Here is a 6,966-nt window from a genome sequence, read left to right as displayed (position 1 = left end):
GTGAATTAGCCGCAGTAAGATGGTACTGCATGCTAACAAGAAGACAGCACAAAAAAAGCTATAAGAAGCCATAAAGCTTGGCCATTAGGAGCCAGCGGGAGGTTATAATAAAATTAACAGTGTAGCATAATAATTGCCCTTTTGAAGGATGTATTCTTTCATTGGGACACTGATTCCGTTTCAATAAATCTGGTCCAAATATCAGCTTCACCATTACTAACTGGTGATTTCAGTTTCCCCACTGACACAAGGGAGATAATAATAGTACTTACCAATAGTGGAAAGGATCAAATTAGATACAGCAAGTAATATTAAAAAACTAACAGTGCTTGGACATGGTAAATGTTAGTTTTTCTTTTATAAATTTTAGTATAATTATTACCATTTATAAGTTATGTAATCTTATATATATATTATTGATTTTTTACAGAGAGGAAGGGAGAGGGATAGAGAGTTAGAAACATCAATGAGAGAGAAACATCAATCAGCTGCCTCCTGCACACCCCCTACTGGGGATGTGCCCGCAACCAAAGTACATGCCCTTGACTGGAATCGAACCTGGGACCCTTGAGTCCGCAGGCCGACACTCTATCCACTGAGCCAAACCAGTTATGGCAAGTTATATAATCGTAGGAAAGTAACTTTCTCTGAAACTCAGTACCCTAGATTACCACTCATGGTTGTAACAAAACCAACTAAGGAAGTACATTATGTAAAACCTATCTTTAAGCTGCCAAATATTAATTATATTTTTACAGGAACAAATTATCCCATTCCCTTTTGTAATTCCAAAGAGCTGTAGTGAAATGGTAAAAAAAAAAGTGATGGTGGTTATAATAATTTTGAATCATTAAAAATGCATTTAACTAATTTCATTAATCTAGTCAACTAATATTTATAAGGGAGATCTGATCCTCCCTAGGACTTCTTAGTCTGAGACAGAATAGTTCAAATACTTCAAATATAAATAGTATAATAGACCATGGAAATAGGGAAAAAAATATTTTGAGGGGATAAATCAGAGAAAATATAGTGAATTAAGTGGATATTAAAAGCTCAGAGGCATTGCCTCTCTATATGGGGAAGAAATCATTCTAGACACAAATGGAGGGACTAATAGGCATATCATGTCTGTGAAACTATGAAAACTACAAGTATGTACTGGGGATTAAATGAATCAGAGAGAAGCCTACAAGTAAGGACGGGGAGGAGGTGGAGGAGAAAGAAGAAAGAAGAAGAAAAGGTGAGCCCAGCCAGTATGGCTCAGTTGGTTGAGCATCTTCCCATGCACGAGGAGGTCAGGGTTTGATTCCCAGTCAGGGCAAATGCCCAGGTTGCAGGCTTGAATTTCAGTAGGGGAGTGCAGGAGGCAGCTGATCCATGTTTCTCATCAACATTTCTATCTCTCTCTACCTCTCCTTTCCTCTCTCTGAAATAAATAAAAACATATTAAAAAAAAAAAAAAAGGTGGGACCCTGTGTGACTTACTAAGTGGTTTGACCAATATTTGGAGTCAGAGATTTTTGTTGCAAAAAATAAGAAAAAACACACATTATTATATAGTTTGTGGGACTCACAAAATCAGCAGGAGGCTGATTTGGAAAACAGAAAAATACCAAGGAGCTCCTTCAGGTCTAAAAACACAAGCAGAATAGCTGTTTTTTCATTAAAACAGAGAGGTTGGGAGGCCACCTCCACCCCTACGGGATGCTGCTGCAGGTTCCCCATGAACAGATCAAAATGTCTATGGCGTTAGTGTAACCATCTCGAGTCAGTGCCCTGGGCAGGAGAATCCAATTTATTCCCCCTTTAGTTTAAATAGTAAAAGATGGGGCACTGAGTCCTACTAAAACTGAACACAATAGCAGATCTTCCCAATATAGGAAAAGGGAGTTGGATAACAGAGAGGGGGCAAAAAAGGCAAGAACACGCCCTGGCCAGTTTGGCTCAGTGGATAGAGCGTCTGCCTGCTGACTGAAGGGTCCCGGGTCCGATTCCGGTCAAGGGCACAGGCCTGGGCTGCGGGTTCGATCCCCACTAGGGGGCGTGCAGGAGGCGACTGATCCATGGTTCTCTCCCATCAATGATGTTTCTATCTCTCTTCCTCTCCCTTCCTCTCTGAAATCAATAAAAAATATTTAAAAAAAACAAAAAAAAATGCAAAAGCACACCACAAAAACAATCTTTGTAAGCAGCAGCAATAGCAACAACACCACAACCAAGATAAATAGGCAGTGACAGACCAGATTCACATGTTCAACAGAAGATGGCTATAAAGTGATGCGAAAGGGGACACATCGAAAAGTAATTCTCCTCACTTCTTATCCCCAGGTTGCTATTTTCCTTCCCCAATGACATTTTTGCTATTTTCTTGCAAATATATATTTCCATGTATTTTATCATTTTGCTTACTAGGTAGATGGCATATTGCTTTTGATACATAAGCTACTATTACAAATTCTTTTATTGCTTATAATATTTTCCCTCTGATTCTCTTTGGCTGATGAATTTGTGTGGTAGGCAGAAAAATGGCTCTCCACATCATGGAACCCGTGACTATTGACAAAGACTCCCTTTGACCAAACTTTAGGCTCTTCTGAGCCATCTTCTCAACTAGGCCTTGACCTAGGGCTTCCATGTTTGTCTTTGCATTGCCCAGTTTCAGCAAGAATCCTGCTAAGTCAGTGCAGCCAGAAACCCCACCCTTGATATCTAATTACTCTTAATATCTGATCAAATTCCTCAACCCCCGCTACTCCCCAGGTGATATCTGATCACCCTGACCTGCCTTTGGCAAGAATCCTGTCAAGTCAGTTTAGCTAGAAATCCCCTTTCACACTTGATGTTTCTTCCTTTTAGTGATTTTTCATCCACTGGCCCCCACCCTGCTCCTTGGCTAAATCCCCACTTGTTCATGTATTCAGAACTGAGCCCATTTCTACACAGAGCTCTCTGTTCCTCTATTGTAATAGTATTGAATAAAATCTGGTTTTACCTCTTAAACACAGCTCTGGTTTTTCTTTGACACTATGTTGTTACTTTATCTGGCAAAAAGGATTTTGTGGATGTTAATAAATTAAGGATCTTGAGATGGAAGGGTTATCCCGGATTATCTGCGTGGGCCAATGTAATCACAAGGGTCCTTGGAAGATGGAAGAGAGAGGTAGGAGAGTGAGAGGGTGAGAGGTGATGATAGAAGCAAAGGTTGGAGGGATACAGGGCATGAGCCAAGGATTGTGAGCAACCTCTAGAAGCTAGAAACGGCCAGGAAATGAATTCTCTCCTACAGCCTCAAAAAGAAATGCAGCCCTGGGACACCTTGATTTTAGCCCAGTGAGACCCATTTTGGACTTCTGACCTCCAGAACTCTAAGATAATAAATTTGTATGTTTTAATTTATTAAATTTGTGGTGATTTGTTATAGCAACAATAGAAAATTAGTAACCTAGCCTTTCCCTCTCCTCTTACGTTTTTTAACAAATGATATACTGTATTATTTTTCTGTATCTTTGCTTTTTTCTCTAATATATCTGAAAGACCATTTAAAATCATTTCACACAGATCTGCTTTATTTGACAGCTATAGAAAATTCTGTTGATGTACATTTTTCCCTACTAAAAAAATTGTGCTGTGGTCTTATTGAATTACACGAGCTGTTTATAAAACAAAGAAATAAGCACTACATCTGTAATATGTTCTAAATATTTTCTGCAATTTGTCAATTTTTACATTTTGTTATTAATATTTTTCATTTTTGGCAATGTTTTAAATTTATTAATTTTATCAATATCTGCTGTGAATATCTGTGGATTTGGATTCTGGAGTTATGTCAACTTTGGAAGACTTTCTCCCTAATGAGTTATAAAAAATTCTTCAATGTTTTTTCCAGATTAGTTTTCATGTTTAGATCTTTGATCTATTTGGCATTTAATTTGCTATAAAAAATTAAGGTAGGGGTTCAAGATTTTTCAGATGGCTATCCTGTTGTCCCATCATCATTTTCTGAATAATCTATTTTTCTTGCATTAATTATATATATATATATATTTTGTCTATATCTATTCTTTCTGTTCTCATCCATTGATCTAGCTTTCTTTTCAAGCTTTTAAACATTATAACTTTATAATGTTTTACTATCTAGTAATCTATTCTCCCCTCACTTCATTTCAGCTTTTCTGAAAAGCCTCTTTTTTTGAAATGTCCATCCTCTGAGTATTTTTATTGAATAGAGAATTACATTAAATTTATAGTTTGCCCTAACTGGTTTGGCTCAGTGGATAGAGCGTCGGCCTGCGGACTGGGGGGTCCCAGGTTCGATTCCGGTCACGGGCATGTACCTTGGTTGCGGGCACATACCCAGTAGGGGGTATGCAGGAAGCAGCTGATCGATGTTTCTCTCTCATGGATGTTTCTAGCTCTCTGTCCCTCTCCCTTCCTCTCTGTAAAAAATCAATGAACTATATTTAAAAAAATTTATGGTTTAATTAGGGGGCATTGATATTTTCATACAATAGTGGTATCTTACCATTTGTTTAAATCAACTTGTTGATTCTTGCAAGAACACATTGTTTAGTGTGAAATGGCATTCATTTAGGCTTTGAAAAACTAGGAAGATTCTCCCCACACTGGCCAGGGGCATGGGTAAAAGGTTTAGTCCAAAAACTGATGAGTTGTTGGCTCAGTCTACTGATGTCCCCATCCAGGCAATCTGAATTATAAATGCGGAAATTATTTGCCAGTGGGGGCAGGACAGAAGAAAGTAGAAACATTTATTATAGTCAGGCCATATCTATGCAGAGTAGAACAAAGTTCACAAATTCTGCTGCTGAGTACTCCAGAGCTGTCTTGAGTCTAGAATCACTCCGGGAGACTTATTTGGCTCTATTAAGGCACTTTTTTGGGGGTTCTTTGACATTCACTCCCCATTGTTAGTCTATGAATGTTTGTACAACAGCTCCACTATGAACAATATTCTTGAATAGGTTTATTACTCTTTAAAAAGAGAGCCTCCCAAGGAAAGATATCTTACAATTACCTATCAGTTTACAAAGTACTATCACAAATATTCCCATTTAATCTATCAACAACCCAGTAAACCAATGAACATCAGAGATGAGTTCTTCAGGCATCTAATAATTAAAACCACAAGGTTGAGTAACCTGACGCTAAACTTTCATTAAAGGCATTGGATAACTTATAAAGAGAAATTTCTTTCATTGTCCTCTGAACATGGTTGGGTGTGAATGTACGTCCTAAACTGCTGTAGCCAATTCACTAGCAAGTGGAGGGTGAAGCTGGCACACACAGAAAGGCAGAGTCAAGGGAACTGTAGAGAAATGGAGCTGGAGCCAATGAATTAACACCAACCTGACACCTTCCCCATCTCTGAACTTCATTTCTGTGAGCTATTACATTTTCTCATTGTTTCAACCTGTTTAGACTGTAGTTTTTTGCTGTTACTGAAAACATACACATTGATAGAGTATCAATTACATTTTTAGATGCATTCAAAAAGCAGGAAAGTATACCCCTGATTGGGTAATGAGGGGTCTGAGAAATCTGGCCAAAGGATTTCTGGCCTAGTCAGTTCATGGGTATGAGTGCAGAGGAGGGTATTGGATAGCTAACTGATTGGAAGAGAAGGCAGGAGGAGAAAATTATAGGTCAAAGAAAAATAAAGATAAATTACATGTACTTATAAGCTCAGCTCCTTCTGAGTTTGAATAGTTTTAGCTTTGATAGGAAATGTAGAACATATTCATAAACATGCAAATAAAAATAGTAATTTCTGCCCTAGCAGGTTTGGCTCAATGGATAGAGCATCGCTTGTGGACTGAAGGGTCCCACGTTCGATTCCAGTCAAGGGCACATGCCTGGGTTGTGGGCTCAATCCCCAATAGGGAATGTGCAGGAGGCAGCCAATCAATGATTCTCTCTCATCATTGATGTTGCCATCTCTCTCTCTCCCTTCCTCTCTGCAGTCAATAAAAATGTTTAAAAAAAAAAAAGTCATTTCTGACTTTTAGAATTACATTTCAAATAGCGCTGTCTTAGAGCAGTGTTTCCCAAGCTTTAGTTTTTTCCCCATAACACGTTTAGATGTTTGTCATATCTAAGCATGGTTTTTACCTAATGTTTTCCTTTAAATCAATGATTCTCAACTAGGAGTGATTTCCCCCCAGGAGGACATTTGTCAATGTCTGGAGACATTTTCATTTGTCATAACTGGGTGCTACTGGCATCTAGTGGAAAAAGGCAAGGATACTGGCAAGCATCCTACAATACACAGCACAGCTTACCATGAAAAAGTACCAAATGTCAGCAGTGCCAAAGATGAGAAACCCTAATTTAAATCAGCTCATTTTCTTTTAAACTTCATAATAATTAACATTTACTGAGCAGCAGTATATTTTAAATATTGTTCTAAGTGCTTGGCATGCAATATTCCACTGAATCCACTCATCAACATTAACATTAAGCCTGTTTTACAATCGAGGAAATTGAGGGTTAACTCACCCACGGTCATACAGCTAGTAAGTAGCTGCATCTGGATAGTATGATCTTTAGTTTAACAAATAGGCTTTACTTTATATCACTATTATAAATGAAAACCAGTATCACACATCTTATGTAGTAGAACATATAAAGTCAGTAAGAGCAAAATGATGTTAAACTCTAGCTAAATATTGTTGCCTGCTGAAGTCTCTGAGTCTGAAGCCTGATATAATCAGAAGAAATGAAAGTGAATTTAAAAGGAAATATATTTCCTCATATGTGGTTCAATATTATATAACTAAGGCCCGGTGCATGGATTCGTGCATGGGGATGGGGGGGTTCCCTCAGCCTGGCCTGCGGGGATCAGGCCTAAACCGGTAATTAGACATCCCCAGAGGGATGTAGCAGTGTGCCAAATGGCAGGCGGCCAGGGAGGAGCCAGAGCCAGGGCCAGGGCACTGCTCATCCCTG

Source organism: Eptesicus fuscus, chromosome 2, assembly GCF_027574615.1.
Source record: "Eptesicus fuscus isolate TK198812 chromosome 2, DD_ASM_mEF_20220401, whole genome shotgun sequence".
NCBI lineage: Eukaryota > Metazoa > Chordata > Mammalia > Chiroptera > Vespertilionidae > Eptesicus > Eptesicus fuscus.
The sequence above is the reverse complement of the archived record's forward strand: the minus strand, read 5'-3'. Positions refer to the sequence as shown.